Consider the following 20,149-nt stretch of genomic DNA (forward strand, 5'->3'; position numbering starts at 1 on the left):
GTTCTGACACTAAAAGCTGTTTGGCAGTGGAACAGATTCCCACGAGAGATGGTGGACTCTCCTTCCTTGGAGGTTTTAAAGCCGAGGTTGGATGGTCATCTGTCATGGATGCCTTAGCTGAGATTCCTGCATTGCAGAGGGCTGGACTAGATGACCCTTGGGTTCTTCTCAGCTCTAAGGTTCTATGTTTCTATGATAGCTATTTTCAAATATCTGAGGGCCGTTACATGGAAGATGGAGCAAGCTTGTTTTCTTCTGCTTTGAAGGGTAGGCTCTGAACCAAGGCCTTCAAGTTTCAAGAATTGAGATTCCGACTAAACACCAGGAAGAACTTTCTGATGGCAAGAGCAGTTTGTCAGTGGAACAGACTTCCTTGGAAGGTGGTGCTCTCCCTCAGTTGAGGTTTTTAAGCACCTGTGAGGAATGCTTTAGTTGAGATCCTGGCATCGCAGGAAGTTGGAATAGATGATCCTTGGTGACCCTTCCAACTCTACTGTTCTGTGATTTTATTATTCTCCAAATACATGCAAGTGGAACTGAAAGCCCTTCAGCTGAAGAGATGCTGAATCATTTCCCTTCCTCTCTTTTAAAATAGTACAGTCCCCCCACCCCACATACTTATCCTCACAATGAAGGAAAACCTTCTGCATCACCTATATGAAGGCTCAAGGGGACTCACCATCTAGGGATGTAAAGAGTTGTGTTTGCAGCCTGGTCCCTCGGGTTCAACACAAGCCTTGAGCTTGGCTTTTGTGCTCACTGAATGTCTCCATACAGAATGGCACTGCAGTTCCGATCAGCTGACTGGCATTTGTGTGGCAGTGATTCAGATCTGATTTTGAGCCTTCAGCTGTGTTAGCAGTCAGTTTACATTTGGACGTCAGATCTGTTTCTTTCAATTTAGACATGGAGCAGGACTACAGCATGGAAGATTCAGGTTAAATCCTCCTGCCGGGACATTTAAGAAGTGAAAGCTCTGCAGTGGGGTTGGAGCAAAGGGCAGGGATCACAGTCAGCTGTGAAAAGACCTGCTGGCTGCAGGGAGACAACTTAGCACGTTCATTCCAAGTTTGCCCTGATCAGGGTCTCTCGCTGTAATCTGAGGGAATGAAAGACTTTCGCAGGTGTGTGCCATTAAATGCAGGACTGACTGCTACCCATAGCAGGTCCCTTTGAGGTAATAGTTAATTAAGCACTGCAGACACATCTCTGAACTTCCTACTATTCATGTGCCTCAGGCCCAGTGTCAACCTGGCGCTGCCCTATAGCTTCTGCTATTAAGACTTAAAAGGCAATGTAAAATCGTGGCAGTATGTTCTGTCAATCATGTTTCTAATCGCATTAGTCATGTAGGAGGTTGCCTCAGGCATACGGATACACCTGAAAGGATGTAGCCAGCAACGCAGAATAATTTGAATTCTAATAAAAAAAAGAGATCAAGAATGCAATTACTTTGGAATCACTTCACTGACCATTCAGCAGGACCAGCCCTTATAAGTGGTCAGAAGATGGGAGACCCAAAACTACACTCCATTATTTCTTTGTATATGTATAATAACTGGCAACAAGGCCTGTGCAGCAGAGGGACTGAAAAAGAACATGATGACGAAGAACAAATTGCCGAGTCTGAACCTATATAAACCAGCTTAGATAGGCAGAAATATATAGCATACTAAAAAAAAAAATGTGTATGCATTAGGGAATGTAGACGTCTATATAGAAATTGTGGAAATTAGGGTGCCAAAGAGAATCAATTGTTCGTGAGATTAGGTCTTTGGCACTATTTATGACTTGAACAGATAGAAAATAGTGAATAAGGTCTTAAAGGAAAAAGTGGGCGGTGAACCTCCCTCTGGACCAAATAAATCATTGTGAATTCTCATCTTGGGTAAATCTCTCACTGGTCTTCGTGGGTGCTGAGTTGCAGCAGAAGAGAGGGAAGCCACCCCTCAGTTCCAGTGGTAGAGTGTATGGAGACATTCTCATTTTATCCTCTGGCATCTCTAGCGAAAGATGTCAAGCAGCTGGCTGAGGACCAGTGGCTGAGACCTTGGAATGGTACTGCTGGTATAACCATACTTAACTGGGGTAGAAGGACCAGCAGTCCGAATCTGTTATACAAGGCAGTTTTTCATGTATGAACTTTCCCCAACATTTTAAAAAAACCACACCCAAGAAGAAAAACGTGAAAAGGGCTATAGTTACTTGTTTGCGTCCAACGCTAGTCCTACTCAGAGCAGACTCATTGAAATTAATTGTCATGACTAACTTAGGTCTATTAATTTCAATGGATCTACTCTGAGTAAAACTTTGTTGGAGACAATCTCAAATGGTGGAAATATTACTGTCGCATTCTGGGAATTCCCTTCCAGGAAGGAGGTGAGCTAAGCTGAAGCAATGGCTTCAAGGGCTGCATTCGAGTTCAGTTCCCACAAGGTCTGGGATTGAAGCCTAACTGCTGCCACCAGCCCTGCCACCTATTTCAGTCGCATGATTGGACATGCACACTACTCAATATGAAAGCGGAACACTTCATTTCCCATTGTTCATTCCCAACTTCTTGCAGTAAATCCAGTCAATAAGGATTATCACCATCTGGGATTGTAGCCAGGTAAGGAACAAGGGGTCTAGTGGAGTGCTAATAAAAGATTTTGCTTAAATTCCATGAATTTAAATTCAATATACTTTACATTGAAAAATGTATAGCATACATGCATAAGGTATCAAACCCTACAAGAAAACTCAAAATGCCTGCTTCAGTCAAAACCTAGACCTTCTTCAAAACCAGGAAATGCACAACTAGTCTCTACCACATCTTTAAAGATTTTGATTTTAAATTTATGTTTAAGTTTATGATTTTTTATTGTTATTTTGCTTTTTTGCAGAAAGCAACTTTCAGTAATCCCATACCTGGAAAAATGCTAGGAAAAATCAAATGACACCTGAAAATTCAAGTAAGTTTATACTGCAGCATTAGCATCTTTTCATGTTCCTTTTTAACTTTATTTTTCCCCATTTATCTGAACCATTATTCAGAAAGCTTTAAGAACATGTGCATGAGAATGTGCTCGTCTCCGTACTTCATGGATAAGACTGAGTTAAAGGACAAGTTTCTCATTATCACTGTACACATAAAATATTCAGTAGAGAAGGAAACTGTGCCATTTGCAAAAAATCTCATTCATTAAAATATTCTTTGCATTTCAAATTATTATTTTCCATGCAGCATCTTTAATGAAAACAACACAGACTTTATCAGGAAACAAAAATACTTTTACAGGAAAAATTACATTCAACCATAGTTCATAAAATGATTGGATAGTTTGGTTGGTCATCTTAGAGAACAAACGTCATAGCAGTAGTACTTTAGGTGACCTTGGGCTATATATTGTCCCCTGAAGCACAGCTCTATGAAATAACCACCTCTGTAATAAGCATTTGATTGTTTGTATATCAAGCGTGGATAACCTTTGGCCCTCCAAGATGTTGTTGAACTACAATCCCCATCAGCTCCAGCAGGCATGGCCATTGGCTAGGGAGGAAGGGATGCAATATCTTGAGAACCAAAGATTCCCCACACCTCATTTATATTTTTGGAGTCAAAATCTGATTCTTGACAGAGAGAAGAGACATTAATGGAAAGTGTCTATACAATAAAGTACCAATGGAATCTTCTCATGTAAGTGGAAAGACTGCAGAGACCAGACTCATCATTCATAAAACATTAATAATAATCTACTGATTTATTTTTGCTACTTGTGGCCAAAGTGATTTTAAAACCCTTTCCCCTTTGTACATACTTCCTTGCCTCTTATAATCAACCTGCAGTAATCTATTCATCATTTGTATCTCAATGCAAAACACATTATGGAGGAATAATAACCGTTGAAAACATCCTACCATCTTTTGCCTGATCTATATTTGGAAGAAAGAAGTAATCAATCTAGGAATGTTGCTATCACCACCAAACAGAATTCACAGGCTTTCCTGCAAGTATTAATCTCGTCTTATATTGGATAAGTATAATTCAGTAAGTTTAAACTACATATGGTGAAGGGCTGGAGAGAGGCTTCCGCAGATTATAACATTATCATGGAGAAAGGATTCACTAGTTATGATAATAATAATAATAGTTATGAGGAACGGATACACAAGTGATTCACATACCCCTGCTTGTTATGCTTCTGGTGTGACAACTGAAGGAGGAAGTTGTGTGTCTGTCCTATGTATGGTCATAAAATGTTTGTATACCCCATGAATATCAACAGAAGAGTGACAAACAAATTTCTTCTCCCGATGTCACACTGGAAGCACAAAATGCAGACATCCAATGCTCTCACACCCCAAGATCTAGTGTTTTTTTCAGGGGGAACTCACAGAAACTCAGTTCCAGCACCTCTCAGGTGGGCATCATTGCTGTTCTAAGAGAACAAGGGTGGCTGGTGTTCATAGTGAGTTCCGGCAACTATTTTTCTAGAAAAATAGAACTGCATATCCCAAGCCATCTGAATGAAGAGTATATCATGAATGAAGAGTATATCATTACACATATAATTAGCATGACTCTGAACAGGTACATATGGTGTCTTTCCTATTCAATGTTAAGTATATAACTGCTAAGAAGAGTCTACTTACAAGAGGAGTAATGTCAAAGAAAGTAAACTTTGAGACGATAGAGTCTCTCTTCTGAAATTAATTAATTTGGTGATGTATATCCCACTGGGTCTGACAGCAGAATAGCAATCATCTTTCCTGTGTGCAGGAGGAGTCATGAGCTCACAGGAATCATCCCTTCTAATACTGCACTGATTGCCCATGCAATTATATGTGCATATTGGCCAGGAAAGTGTGTGAACTAGTTCATCCATGATGCTTCTGACACTAAACGTTAAAGGATGAAGATCTTTTGTTTGAGTCACAAAGCAAATATATTTTCTAAAATTCCAGCAAGAAGCTAAATAGAAGATAGACCCAGCAAAGGTATGCACATCCCCTTTGCTAAGATGGATAAAAGCAGTGTGAGAATGCAAGAGGACAAAGAAAGGCCTGTTCATTTCACCTGTGAAATCTATGCTGGCTAGACCACTGGCAGAGGAAGAGGAGTGCAGGGGGAGCGCACCGCCTCCAGTGGCGCAATCCCGGTGGGGTGCCATCACAGCTGCCCCCCTCCCACACTAGACACCATGCCCCTGTAGGCAGCATGCCCCGCCCCCAGGATGCACGCCACACCCAGGATGCACGCGTGGGTGCTGCACCACGCCCCCTGGACATGCGCCACACCCCTACAGGTGGTGCGCCACACCCCGGGACAGGTGCTAGCCCTGTCCCAGCCTGCTCTCCACCCCCTGGTGCTGGAGCATGAAGCTCCACCACTGGGCCAGGCTCTAAGGCCACATCCATACCATAGGTTTAAAGCAATTGTACCCTATGTTAACAGTCATGGGTTCCCTCAAATAATCCTGGAAACTGAAGTCTGTTAAGGGTGCTGGAAATTGTCCCTGTGGGGGACAACTTTCAGCACCCAGGTTTCTTTGGTGTGAGCATCAAAGACAGAACTGCTCTCTGCTGATGGAGGGATACTCTGCCCCATCCTAACCCACTTCAGCTGGTCTCACTCTGTTAGCATTTTCCAACTCTTACCACTGGTATTATTTTTTTCTCATTCAGCATTTCACAAAGATTCTTCTCCTGCACAGCTAAACGGCGTGTTTTCTTTCTTCCCTCCCTGCCCCTTTAAACAAAAACTCAGACGATCTCAATCCAGACTTTAGTCCATGCAGCCAGTTTCTAAGCCAAAATGGGTTCTCAGACCGCAGAAATAAAAGAACAATTCAGACAATGACAGACGTTGCATCTTGGTCCGAACACTTTTACCGCTGTTAAAAGTGGAGCAGAACGGCTCACAAGTTCCAGTAAATTGCACTGGGCATTTGCTTCCAGGTGGGAATATGAATACAATCTGATGTGTTCTCTTCTTCTTGAAAATGCTAATAAGAATGCTGCACAAAACACACACACACATCTGTTCTAAATTATCAAGGCAGGCAGTGCAATTTGGCATCCAAGAAAACAAAAGTAATGCTTCACGGTGACGTAAAAGACATGTTTTTAAAGGAGAAATTGTGACTAATATTTATTTCTAAAAGATACTCTTAAGTATTTTTAATACCACCCTTCAATCATATTCCCTGAAGTGGCTTAGAAAAAACCCCAATACATTAAAATGTAAATACAAAAAATAAATAAATGCTAAAAGATTATAAAAGCAACATAAAACAGTCAGAAGGATTAAAACGACATCGAAAAAGCTGAGGAAAAATGAGAAGAAAATAGGTACCAAGAGAAGCTATCTACTGTAGGGGGAGTATTCTACAACTGGGGCGCTATCAGTTTTGTGTAAGTTGAGACAGGGGATTTGTTTGGCCTGACAGGCCAGATGCTAATCTTCAGCCACCTCCACAGGCCAACTCTGACAGGTGGGCAGGACAACCCACCTATCAATCATCTGATGTCATAATGATGTTCCTTGCAGAACCAGCTTGTTGCTAGGCTCTTTGGACAACAGATTTGCAAGCCCTGTGCCAGCTGGTAGCCATCTGCCTTTCAAAAGGTGATTTGACCATGGATCAATCAATGCCTAAAAGCCTTGATAGCTGAATAATGATCTCCCCCTCTCCCTGCCGTGCACCTCAGGATATCCACGTCAACATAGAAACTTGGGAAGATGCCCTACCACTAACCTACTACCATTCCCCCATATTGTGGCTGGCTAGTGCACAAGTGGGCATAATGAGGCAGTTAGGAACAGCGTAGTGCTGAACCAATATTTTTGGCCATCCCCTCACCCCACCCCAGCCATTGGGTGGGGGGGGAGAGGTGAAAGCAGAAAGCCTCCAAAGACAAGAGTCAGTCAAAATTTATTGAAGTTTCCAGTAACTTCTCAGAATACCAGAAGCAGGAAATGTGGCCTAAACTTCCTTATTTACTTATTTTATTGCATTTATATCCCATCTTTTCCTTCATGGAGTTCAAGGTGGTGTACATGGTTCTGTGAGGTAGGTTAGGCTGAGAGTGAGTGACTGGCCCAAGGTCATGCAGTGAGCTTCATGACCATGGAGATTCGAACCCTGGTCTAACAGGTCCTGGTCTGACCACTCTAACCATTACACCATACTGGACTTCATGAAAGTCACATGAATGTGCCTCCCCAAAAGGAGGGGCAGGTAATCCCCTGAAAAAGAAGGCGCTCGGTTCACTGTCAGGAAATTACAAATGAGAGAGATGAAGGGGCTGTGTAAGAGCAGACCATAAAAACTGCTGTCTTGCCCAACCAAGCCAAACTCCTATGGCTTCAGCACTTATCCCAGGCTAGTCAAATCTTGAACACTATTACTGCAAAACTTTAAGGGATGGTGATAATGTAAGTCCACTGTGAGCATACATCTGAAGATGGGTGCTGCTGCTTCCACTCTTCAGTGGTTCACTAGTAGAAGCAAGGATGTCATAATAAACTTCCCAGCTATCATAATTGTATACTAACTAGCCTGAGCTTACGATCTGAATCAAATATGTCAGATTTCTATCCCGTGTGGTATATAAATTGAAATCATCATAATCATCAGTGCATCCTGGAACACTGTACTATGTTTTCAGGTTTTCCTTGATAATGTTGTTAGGTTTGTTATTCCCTGCAAAGAATAATTTGTGTTAAAGATGTTTTTAGTCTGTCCACAGAGTAGCCCATTTGAAAATTAAAGGAAAAGCCCATAAACACAGAAAGGCATCAACTAAGTACAGCTAGCCTTGCAAGAAACTGCCTGGCCATCTCATTTCTTTCCCAACTTTTGCACAGACCTATCAAGGTAACCTACTTGTGCTTCAGTTTCCCCACTGAAAAAGCATCATTAAGGGACTTGAACAGAAGAGAAAACTATTTTCATTATTCAAGTTTGCTTCAGTTCCCAAGTATTTGTCCTTCTTCTCACTGCATTCCTTGTTTGAAAAAGTTAGAGAACTTGCTATTCTGGTTCAGCTTTTCTTTTCTGTCCTCTCATTTCCTCTAGTCCACGATGACCTTGACCTCCTCTTTCCTTCTGATCCTGCCATTTCCTTTAAGCCTCGCCTTCGTCTTTCATTCCTCTCATTGTGATGCTTTTATTGTCAAGAGCTGAACTTCACACCGAGGCTACCTCAACCCACAGGCTTTGGAACAAAAGATAACATGGGCACTAAAAAGCACCAGGAACAAGAGACAGAATTAGCAGGCAAGACTGCAGTGGAGTGAGAAAAGAAAGTCAACTAAAGTTAGTCCTGTGATCACCCAGGTGAACTTGTCCCTAAGTTTCTCCTGGCCTCAAGAAACCTTTATGATTACAAAAACCATCCTACTTCTTAACTTCTACTTTTCTGCTGAATCTTTCCTTTAAGTTCCCTGGCACAAAATGTACAACATTCCAGATTCTGTAGTGTAAAACATCTATACTGGTAACTTTAGAAGGATGCTTAAGAAATTTTGCTGGCTGTGAACCACAAGTTAGGGACCAGACTAAAGCCAACAGTAGGCTTCATGGCTGAGTAACTACTTGAATCCGAGTCTCCCTGTTCTGTGTCCAAAAACACTACCCACTACCTAATCCTCACATTCTACACTCCAGAATATTTGAGTGCCCTGAGCTTGAGTGGCAGCTCACAGGTCAAAAGGGTGTTCCTGCAGCTTAAACCCAAGTGTCAAAAAGGATGGCAGCCATAATCAGGCCATCAACAAGGTAAGTAGGCAATGTGCTAATTCTGGTACAGCAAGACCTTGGACAGCTCTAAGCTGACAACTTCTTCCAAGAAGAAGTTGCCCTGTCTACCTCTCAATGGTTCCTTCTCCTTTCTGAGAAGTAAGTCAGAAAAATTCATCTGGCCTGTAGCCAGATGCATTGTGGGTGCATTGTGTGTGTTCATGAATGGGCACTGGGAGACATAGGGCCTTCATGGTGAATGTGGCAGTTCCTCAGGGGAACCCAGATCAGGAGTCTCTGGCTTAGTGGCAGGGCCCTTGTCTAGTGGGTCTTCTGCTTGTTCCGCTGGCCCTCCTCCTGATCTAGTCTGAACAAGCCAGGTACCAACATCAACCAAAGTTTCATAGTGCCTATGAAGCAGGAAAGGGATTAATTGAAAGAGTATTTGTATAAGAGCCAGTGTGGTGTAGTGGTTAAAGAGCAGTAGTCTTGCAATCTGGGGAACCGGGTTCGCGTCTCCGCTCCTCCACATGCAACTGCTGGGTGATCTTGGGCCAGTCACACTTCTCTGAAGTCTCTCAGCCCCACTCACCTCACAGAGTGTTTGTTGTGGGGGAGGAAGGGAAAGGAGAATGTTAGCTGCTTTGAGACTCCTTAGGGTAGTGATAAAGCGGGCTATCAAATCCAAACTCTTCTTCCAAACTCTTCTAATATACCTGTTTTCTTTTGGACAACTCAAATCCAACTAAACCATTAAAACTTAAACCAACAACCTGGAATTGGCATAGAGGGAAAGCAGCCAATCAGATCAGGAACTGTAAAAGAAGTGCTGTTTAATTACAATTTAATCAAAGGTGTTTTGTTGCTTATTAAAATTAAGCCAGTTTATTGCCAGGGACAGGTGGAGAAGAAGTTAAAACAACCCATCTGCCTTTGTAAATGAATATTAAAAAAACAAACCATGGATACATAATCATTGCTTTAAAAAACAAGATAGGTAAATCAGGTCCTCATTTGTTAGTGTCCACTATGGGCTGGTGTCTCTGACTGGCACCATAGCTATGAAATGGGATATGTACAGAGTAGAGCAGGGTGGTGTTTTTATTGTTAGAATTATAATTCCATTTCAGCTACGATGGAGTAATCAGGGGCTGTCTGCAACAAATGGTGTTGTTCATTGGAAGGTGTCAAAAGTTGCATAAAACATATGGGAGATAACAGCTCTCTTTAGGCATGGCAAAACTCATAGCGCGTAGGATTCCTGATTTTGGAGGAGCTTGTAAGGGCTGCCTCTCTCCTTATGAACTGACCCGGAGCCTGCGATCGTGGAGGCCCTTTTTCGTGTGCCACCGCCACAAGAGGCTTGGAGAGCAGCAAGACGAGAATGGGCCTTTTCTGAGGTGGCTCCCCATTTGTGGAATGCTCTCTCCAGGGATGTTCACTTGGTACCCTCATTACATATCTTTAGGCACCAGGCAAAAATGTTTCTCTATAACCAGGCCTTTGGCTGATTTAACCTTCAATGGCCTTTTAAATGTGTTTGTAGGAGGGGGTGTTATAGGTTTTACTGTGTATTTTGTGTTCTCGTTTTTTATTTTTATGTTGTGAACCACTTTCTGACCTTCGGATGAAGGGTACTATACAAATTTAATAAATAATAATAAATAAGAGTTTGGATTTGATATCCCGCTTTATCACTACCCTAAGGAGTTTCAATCTCCTTTCCCTTCCTCCCCCACAACAAACACTCTGTGAGGTGAGTGAGGCTAAGAGACTTCAGAGAAGTGTGACTGGCCCAAGGTCACCCAGCAGCTGCATGTGGAGGAGCGGGGAAGCGAACCCAGTTCACCAGATTACGAGTCCACTGCTCTTAACCACTACACCACACTGGCTCTCCCAGTGTAGTACATACAGGAAAATCTACTTACAAACCCCTTTCAGATCTTACTGGTCAACATAGCAAGGTCAGTGCGAGGCTTGGGCCAGCACACACAGCCCTGCCAGCTCAGCCATTAGGCAAGGTGAAGCAGCCAACCTGGGTGGTGAAAGCCAAAGATCTGACACCCCCATGGGCGCTCTGCCATCACGGGAGAAACGGTGCCAGTTTTCATCAAGATCTCACCGGAAACCTCCATGGTCATCGCCACAGGTAAGGGAGGCTTTGGTGTTGTGGCGTGCCACATTCTTGTTCCATGTTGGGCGGAGAAACAGGATGTGCTGCCCCTTTGCCTCCTACATGCTTAGATTATTGTGGGCAAAGTATGCACTCTCAAGAAGACTTCTCCCATAATTTTGAACAGTTGGCCCCCTACCCTCAGTTCTTGACTACTGAATTCAGAGCTCAGTTGTTTCCCAAATCCTGCAGCGAGATCATTAACCTAGGACAGAGCGTTCTCCAACAACTGACCCTCTTCCTTTTAAACAAAAGCATATTGTTCCATCCGAATGGCTTTGTGTTTTCTGAAGCCTTTCTTTGAGCAAAGGAAATGCTGACATGTGTGTCTAAGCTCCTTCTGTCACCACTGCACGTCATCTGGGCTGGGCTGGGATTGCAGCTGGCACTATTCTTTCTGCAGGCAGTGGGTCTGGAAAGCACAAAGTTATTGCTCAAGCTGCCAAGCCCTCTGGCCAGCTGTTTATTGTTTGTGTGTGTGTGTGTGTGTGTGCGCGCGCACACACACACACACGCACATCTGTGGAGGGGGGTGTGTGTGTCTTCAGAATATTTGTTATTATTCCATTTGACCAGAAAACTGAAACAGAAGTAACCTGACAGAAAAATGTAGCAATATTAGTACCCGGAGGTTCTCTGAGCTGAACTGTCATGCACAATTTTCCCACTGCGCAATGATCCACATAGGCTGCTTCTCCATCTCTGCCATAACACCCCCCCATCATCACATAAGGTTTGCAGTCAACAGCATGAAAACGTCATAAGATGATCTGCAGGTGAACCGGTAATAATTAATCTCACATTGCTAAAGTAGGAAGAAATGTATCTGTGGAAACAGGATGAATGACATCACCGGTTCCCACAATGCCTATAATGTAATGTTACATGGCCATGTGCATCGACAATTCATGTCATCCTTTCCCCTTAAAAGAAGTGGGGGTGGGGTGGGATAGTTCACATTGACAATGCACAGAACTGCATCACATGCTATGTGGTCAGTGTATCAGTCATGTTTCCCCACCACATGAACAGATTTTCCCCTTCCTTGTTCATTCTCTCTCTCTCCCCCACCCAAACTCTCTTTTCCTCAACTGTGGCAACCTACACAAATGCAATTGTTGAACTCCTGATTGCAAGGAGCAAAAGAGAGGGGGGGAAGAATTATTTATTCAAATTATGCCTGGAAAACCAAAGATTCAAGAACACATAAAATGGGACTTATTTTTAGAGTGAGATAGAATTATTGACATATGCCATATAAGTGGATGGGGGGATGGTTCCAAAATTCTCTTCATCCAAGTATATCTCCCTGGGTTTTTTTTTGTTTTGTTTTGTTTTTTTGTTCTGGATGAGCTGCTCTTGTTTCTGAAGTGAAACCAAAGCATCAGAAATACTCTTATTGTTATGCTTCTTTCTGTTTCCAGATTTTGCACAGTACACTTTTTGCAGTTGCTGTAGCTAATTTTAGAGCCCATGTGCTGGAGTAGTGATGAGTACTGTATTTTTTTAAATTCTGGTTTTAATTAGATTAGGTTGAATCCAACAAAGTCATTGCATGAATGGAACATGCACCAGTGGGTTGGGGGGAAACCCAGACCAGATTCTGGTTTGGGGGCATGGGGTAAGGAAGGCCTGCTGTGTGAGCAGAAGGTGTTCTCTGGTTGTAGCAAGCTGTACCTGCTCCTGTACCTGCTCCCTGATCCTTTTTTCTTGAGTGGAGATGACAGTGCCCTTTGCATGCACAGCACAGGTTTTACCAATGAGCTACAGTCCCTGGCTTTGGTGTTGTTGTTTCTATATTTATATTTCTTACATCACGGGTCCCAAGGTGCCACAGATGTGGTTCTCAGGCAGCGTGATCCATTCAGGCACTGCCAAGACCCAAACCTACTAAGATTTGCAAAGGTGGTGTTCTCATGCACATATGCCCTGCTAACATGCATACAAACTACATTTGCAGAAGTTTCTCAGTGCATCTGGGAAGAAGTGACTGTATGTACATGTGCTACCCAATCATGTTTGTGTTTCAATTTAGCTTTCATAAATTTGATGCACACATTCTAACCCCGGAGTGACAAGCTACAATCAGCTCTTGATTTCATCAACTTGTCATGCTTTAATCATTCCTCTTGGCAGATCTTTCAACATATGCTACAGCACCATCTTCTAAAACAGGCGTTCCCCCAATGCTGTTTTATTAACTCCGTCTTTTAATTTATTTTGAGCTTCTTATAAGATGCAGTCAATGTGTCTGAAGAGAGGCTGTCAGTCTCCGATCCACATGGCTGGGAAGCATTTGAGGGCTCATTTAAGTCCCACAAAATGAGTAAAAGATGAAAAATTAATCAGTGAAAACACCAGCTATGAAAAAGCACCATTAGGGATCTTCTCATACTGCCCACAACACTGACGGAAATTCAAAGTTAAGGTCACTTCATAGACTCTAATACAGATGCCATAAAGAGCAGTGGGAGTTTAAAGAGACTAGAATCTAGCCAATTCCCTGAAAACGACGCTTGGAATAGACTAAAATGTTATCAGTTCTTAACAGATGCCATTAGTCAAGACTAGACTGGTTTGCCCATTTTCCTTTCATCAATACTGTACTGAGGGTAGGGCTGAAAGTCTATGCACCCAACTGGACCATGTAATTCATGATATGGGACTTGTAAACCATTTGTATGATGGCAACCCAGTTTTTCCCTTTCAAGATTAAAGTAACACAGAAATCTAGCCTGATGATACATACCTCATTATCTTGTATACATCGTGGTAGAAGGAGATGGTACAAGTAAAGCCAACTGGTTCACTGTGCCAGAAGGGATATTTATAGTACAAATGTCCTGCTGAACTCATTGTATCCCTAGGTAAGTGCATATAAAGTTGTATGCATACATGTTACATTCTATTTCTTGAATTTCCCCAAAACCTTCCTTAAAATGGGGCAACCCTCATACAACCCTAGTGATGGATTGAAAGGTAACAGAAGCATCTGTGGCATGCCATGCTCAAAATCAAGCTATTTTGCATTTCATATTCCTTAATAAATACCATTCTATCATGCCACCCATGACAAATGCCGATCAGAATCCCCATGGATTAAAAACACACACACACAAGCGAAAATAGCCATCCTTTCCTTGTTTCTTATGATTATGATTATTCACATCACCCTTTTCAGATTGAAGGATGACTCATATTTATTTTAAAATGTAGCAAATAAATGTAATAAGATTTTCAAAGTGGCAAACAAGCTTTATACTAAAGCAACTGTAAAAACACAAAGCCAATTGAAATAAACAACCAAGCCGCTAATAAAAGCAAAGGTACACGCATTAGCACCAGAACCCTAAAATCATGCTCAAAAGCCGAGGGGGTGTATATGTTTGTGATATTGCACCAGAATCTGGTCTTTGATAATAGATGCAGGGTGGACTTAAATCCTTTATTCTTGACAACTGACACTTCTTCAGTTTTCTCAAACCTCGTCACTGTCACATCTGAAGCAATAACATGAATGGCGAAGTCCATGGATCAGTCTACATTCTGCCTAGCAACTCCACTGTGATCTGTTTGGTGGAATCAGTTCCCCCAATGACTAGTCACAATTCTATACATACACATCTCTCTTCCCCAGCTCTCTTATTTGGTCTCAAAGGTCTCTCTGCTAAATCTCATCTTTAGGATCTACAACAGCCTAGGCATTATCAGATGAAATAGCCCCATCATAATCTCATGCTCTTCTGAGTTTTGGCTAATTCCTTTACAAATAACCTTGAGTTGTCTGTATGTCCTCTCCTCATATCTTAGGAGAGAATCTCACTTTCCCCTTCAACCCCTCCCCCACAAATATTATCTTTTGCTGTCTTCTGGGTGGTTATGTTTAATCTCAGGATTAAGCAGAAGCCCGTAGTTTGCCTTGAACAGCTTATCAGCTTCCAAGAGACATTTACAAGGAGAGAAAGGCTCTGGTTTTGATAGCAGTAATTGTATTTAGCTTGTAAGATACAAGGCTATTTATCTCATGTCTGGGAAATCACAGAGGAGGGAAGAATGGAGAATGCTGGCTGATAAAAAAAAAACTAAATAGAATTTAAAAAATAAAAAAGGAAGTCAAGAAGAAAAGAAACAACTTCCCCACGGCACCCCCAAGTGGGAAGATGCTCTAAGAAATGGACTAACCATTGTATAAAATACAACTCTTTTGGAAAAAGAGATAAAAGAGGAAGGCGTGAGGTGAACAAGAGCTGGACAAAAAAGGAGACATCTTCAAGGAAATTAGAATTCAATGCAGTTCAAACTCCATGAATCTTTGCTGCCTGGTTTGTAGCAGCATTTGACCCTAGTTTTTGAGCTGCAAAGAACAGACACTTCCTTCACAATGCTGAGGCTTGCTCCCGCTTGCTCCTGGGCACCTGATCTACAATTGCTAGTTGGATAGGGGAATGTTTATGTTATTTACTTTTGCATTTATATCCCACCTGTCTTTCATAAAATTCCACAAATGGGGCAGTGTTCCATCTAGGAATCAACCATACCTATGTCTGGTCAGTGCCTGGATGGGAGATTGTCTCAGAACTTCAACCTCATTGTAGCATCACTTGGGAAGACAGGCGAACTAATGGCAGTGTACTGGAAGAAGCAAAATGAAAAAAATTCCTTCCAGTAGCACCTTAGAGACCAACTAAGTTTGCTGTTGGTATGAGCTTTTGTGTGTAAGCACACTTCTTCAGATACACTGGAACAGAAGCCACCAGACCTTTATATATAGTGAGAGGGTGGGGAGGGGCATTACTCAGAAGGGTGGTGGGAATGGGTGATTGGCTGATAGGTGTGGCAAACCTGTTGACGACTGTTAACGACTGCAATTGGTCTTACAGGAAAAAGCAAGGGTGAGATGGCTAAAAATAGCTTTATCATGTATAATGAGATAAGAATCCAATGGTCTTAGTTGGTCTCTAAGGGGCTACTGGAAGGAATGTTTTTGTTTTGTTTTGACTACAGCAGACCAACACGACTACCTACCTGTAACTGGAAGAAGCAAAGATCACCAGTGTCGAAGCAATGATTCTTCAACATCAATTTCATTGGACTGGTCATGTTGTGCGGATGCCTGATTATCATCTTCCAAAGCAACTACAGTGGTACCTCCGGTTGCGGACAGGATCTGTTCTGGAGCTCCGGTTGGATCCTGGTGTGTTCGCAACCGGAGGGACCGCTTCTGTGCATGCACACACGGCGAAACACTTCCAAGTTTGCCGCTTTTGCAACCCAAAGTTTACGTTACCCATGGGTAACATAAGCCAAGGTGCTACTGTACTCTATTCTGAACTTAAAAATGGAAAGTGTAATGCTGGTGGTCAATAAGAGGTTTAAAGACTCTCTAAAGGCAAATCTAAAAAATTTTTTTAGTATAAACACCAGCAACTGGGAAACACTGGCCTGTGAGTGCTCCAAAGGTGTCATGGACTTTGAAGATGTTTGAACTCAGGACGAGAGGGAGAAACATACTAAGAGGAAGGCACGCTTGGCAAATCCACACCGTGATCAACTCCTGCCTGGAAACCTATGTCCCCACTGTGGAAGGACGTGTGGATGCAGAATTGGCCTCCATAGTCACTTACAGACTCACTGTTTAGACCGTGTTCATGGAAGACAATCTTACTCGGCTATGAGTGATCGCCAGAGAAGAAGAATGTATCATTTGCTTTTCAGGCCACACCCTTGGACAATATCTTGGGGGTGGGGGTGGGGGTATGGAGCGAACCCAATCCTAAACAAACTTATTAGGGAATAAGCCATGCTGGACTTCCATACCACTAAGCATGCTTTAGTTCATGCTGCAGACTTTCCCTTTGATTCCTTGAGTGATCAATATCATTGGCATTGGGAAGGAACTTTCTCCAGACTGGCAATGATCCTGGAAGCTTTCTGCTTTCCTCTACAATATGCAGTTTGGTTCGTTCACATGAATCCTTTCAAATATTTGCTCCGTAAATGCCTTTATGCCAGGGATGGGGAAGCTATGGCTCTCCAGATGTTGGGCTCCAACCTTTTAGTTCCAGTCAACGTGGTTAATGATAAAGGATGATGGGGATTTAGTTACAGATAGGTAGCCGTGTTGGTCTGCCATAGTCAAAATAAAAAAATTCCTTCCAGTAGCACCTTAAAGACCAACTAAGTTAGTTCTTGGTATGAGCTTTCATGTGCATGCACACTTCTTCAGATACACTGAAACAGAAGTTGCCAGACCCTTCTATATAGTGAGAAGGTGGGGAGGGGTATTACTCAGATAGCTGAGCTATCTGCCAATCTCCCATTCCCACCACCCTTCTGAGTAATACCGCTCCCCACCTTCTCACTATATAGAAGGGTCTGGCAACTTCTGTTTCAGTGTATCTGAAGAAGTGTGCATGCACACGAAAGCTCATACCAAGAACTAACTTAGCTGGTCTTTAAGGTGCTACTGGAAGGAATTTTTTTTATTTTGATGATGGGGATTGTAACTCAACAACATCTGGAAGGCCACAGTTTTACATAATATTGCTTGCCTGCAGGCAGAAGTTCAGTGAGAGAGCAAATATATTAAATGCAAAGGGGCAGGTTCAGACCCTGGCATCTTCAGTCAGGGCTAGGAGTGATCCCTGCCAGCAGTCTGGAGGAAGTGTAGTCAATACAGAACTAAATGGGCAATGCTTTGAGTCAGTATGACAGTTTTCTGTGTCCCTATGTTCACCATGACATGAATTCCATAATCCAGTGACTGGAGTCCCTTGGAAGCTTATCAGGAGTTCGTCAGTCACATCAGTAATGAAGACAAATGGCACAAAATATGTTTTATATACCATAGCAAAATATTCCCATAATGTGCAGCTCCAGAGGAGTGTTTAGTGTGCTGGTCCAGCAATTAGAGATGACTCAAGCATTACATCATAGGCAGTAAATGCTTTTTAAAAACTACATAGAAAGCCACATTTAAGCATTATTTTAACAGATTTTCCTCAACAATTCTACATTTGTTTTTCTTGCAAAACATACCTTTTCAGGTGTATTTTATTTTACTTTATTTTTTAGCCCAGAGCTGCACCACATTTTGAGAGAAGTGCAAAATTCAAAGGGTTATTAAGTTCTGAAGGATTGCTGTGTTCCCATGGGAATTCACAAGGTTCCAATTAGTCAGGCTTCCCTAGTCCATATACAGGTTTAGGACCTTACATCAGGTCTGATGACTTTCAGTATAGCCCAGTACTGTCTTCTTCAACTGGCAACAGTTCTCAAGTCTTTTGCAGAGGACTTTCCCGTGACCTGGAACATCTTGTTAACTGGAGATGTCAGTGATAGAACCTGAAGCCTTCTGCCTGCTGATCTGCAACTGTACCATGGTCCCTTTCTTACCACCTTGTGGAAAACTGGGCCAATTAACTAATTAATAACAGCATCACTTTCTTTGCTAGCATGGCTAACTGGTTGTGATGGAGTCAGATGAAGCAGGATGACTCCCTACAGAGTAAGGGTTTTTTTGGGTGTCTTTTTAAAAAACTAAATACAAGCTTTGAAAGCAAGTGTTTCTTTAAAAGGCAAACAGCTTCTCTGAAGCACAACACTAATTATTACAGGTGGTTTGGTTTCCACTAGAGCTCTGTCCAACCCCTCCCTCCCTCATTTCTTTATACAATCTTCCTACTGCTCTGAAGGATGCTCAGGCATCCAGTGGATGAATAAACATACAGAATGTGAAGTTCGCATTAATGTACATTCCATTTCTGGCAAAGCCCCAGATGTATTTTGTAAGTAAACAGAGCAAGACAGAAAGCGGTGAGGGAGCCTCCTGTCTCAGAAGTAATTGAAACCTAGGTACCTATCTTATGTCCAGGTCAAGGCAAGAGATTTATTTTTAACACTTCTAACCATCTTGGATTCTTTCCTTACTTGAGGATTCAGGGGTGGTTTTTTTAATTAAAAAAATGTCCTTTTTTATAGTGAAATGTCCAAAACATGACAGTCTTTGCTGCAATAAAAGCATGCCAGAAAGAGGCTTCAGTGGCTTCTATTAGCACCCATCAGGAATGTAGTTCGTAGATGAGACAACATTCTCCAAATCACAAAGCAATCTTGGAGAAAGCACTCAGTACTAGGAAGACTACAAGTTATTCCACTTTATTCTCAGACCACATGGGTGTTGCATGAATTCTCACACGGGAGGTCAATATGAGAACAGGTGAGAGACAGGCATATAGTCATCTGCTTCAATTGCGTTGCTATTTTTGATCCATGCATTTCCCCATTACTGTTACTAATGTCTGTCGGGAGCACATATATAAAAATAATCATTAGAATCATAGAATCTTAGAGTTGGGTCATCTAGACCAACTCTGTGCACTGCAGGAATCTCAGCTAAAGAATCCATGATTGTTCCTCTGGGACAATGGGCACACACAGCCAACGAATGTTCTGCAGTCACAAGTTATGCTCCACAGGCATATCTTCCAGAAGCTAATAGGCCCTCCCATTATTTAAAACTATCTGTCCCTTCGCTGTTGTTGCTCCCCCATCTCTCGGTCTTCTTCTGTCTTGAAATGAGTGGCTGAGCCCCATTATTCTCTTCTACTCACTCAGAGGTTCCTCATTTAAGCATTTTCACAAGACCAGAAAGCTCACTCAGTGGCATTAGGATAAAATAGATGCTAGTAGTTTAAGCCATGTGGCATTTAAGGCAGCGGATGCATGTGACACAGATCCATTCTCGCAATGGCTATTGTATGGGTGAAGCCATTAATCACATTCAAAATGGTTAATAGGGATAAAACCAGCATTGACGATTCAGGTACGGGGTTCTACCAAGACTCATCAGCTGTTTTAAGGGTCATTGTAGAGATTGTCTCTACATGGTAAATTCTAATTCTGCTTGTGACTCTCTTTAATGTTCTGCTTAACCTGTCACTTTTGAAACATTTGTAATCGCTTTGTGTTTGAAGCATCTTTGTAGAATTAGCAGTTAGCCAAACTCTACTGAAAATAAATTACTTTGGGGTTATTCATGAACATTCACTGAAATGTCTAGAGGCTGTTTAATTACCTGGTTATATTCACAAAACCCAGAAACCGAAACAGCAGACTGTAGTGTTCCAGTTTAAATTATCCAAATTGTTTGATTATCCACATTCACCATACACTACTATGTAGCCGCAGTTTTAAAAAGCCCTATGTAACTAGCACCCCTGCTTGTTTGAACTTCTAATTATCCATATAT

General features: G+C 42.2%; 1 protein-coding gene and 1 long non-coding RNA gene across 34 annotated transcripts in view; one reads left to right on the top strand and one right to left on the bottom strand.

Moving 5' to 3' along the window:
• Nucleotides 1-20,149, bottom strand: part of NRXN3 (neurexin 3) — a 1,209,742-nt gene that overhangs the window by 136,672 nt on the left and 1,052,921 nt on the right. The window lies entirely within an intron of this gene.
• Nucleotides 6,535-8,395, top strand: LOC310707263. Its single transcript, XR_014526410.1, has 2 exons — nt 6,535-6,610; nt 8,064-8,395. It is a non-coding gene; the product is annotated as an uncharacterized lncRNA (long non-coding RNA).

This window comes from Podarcis liolepis (genome assembly GCF_965112155.1).
Source record: "Podarcis liolepis genome assembly, chromosome: 1".
NCBI lineage: Eukaryota > Metazoa > Chordata > Lepidosauria > Squamata > Lacertidae > Podarcis > Podarcis liolepis.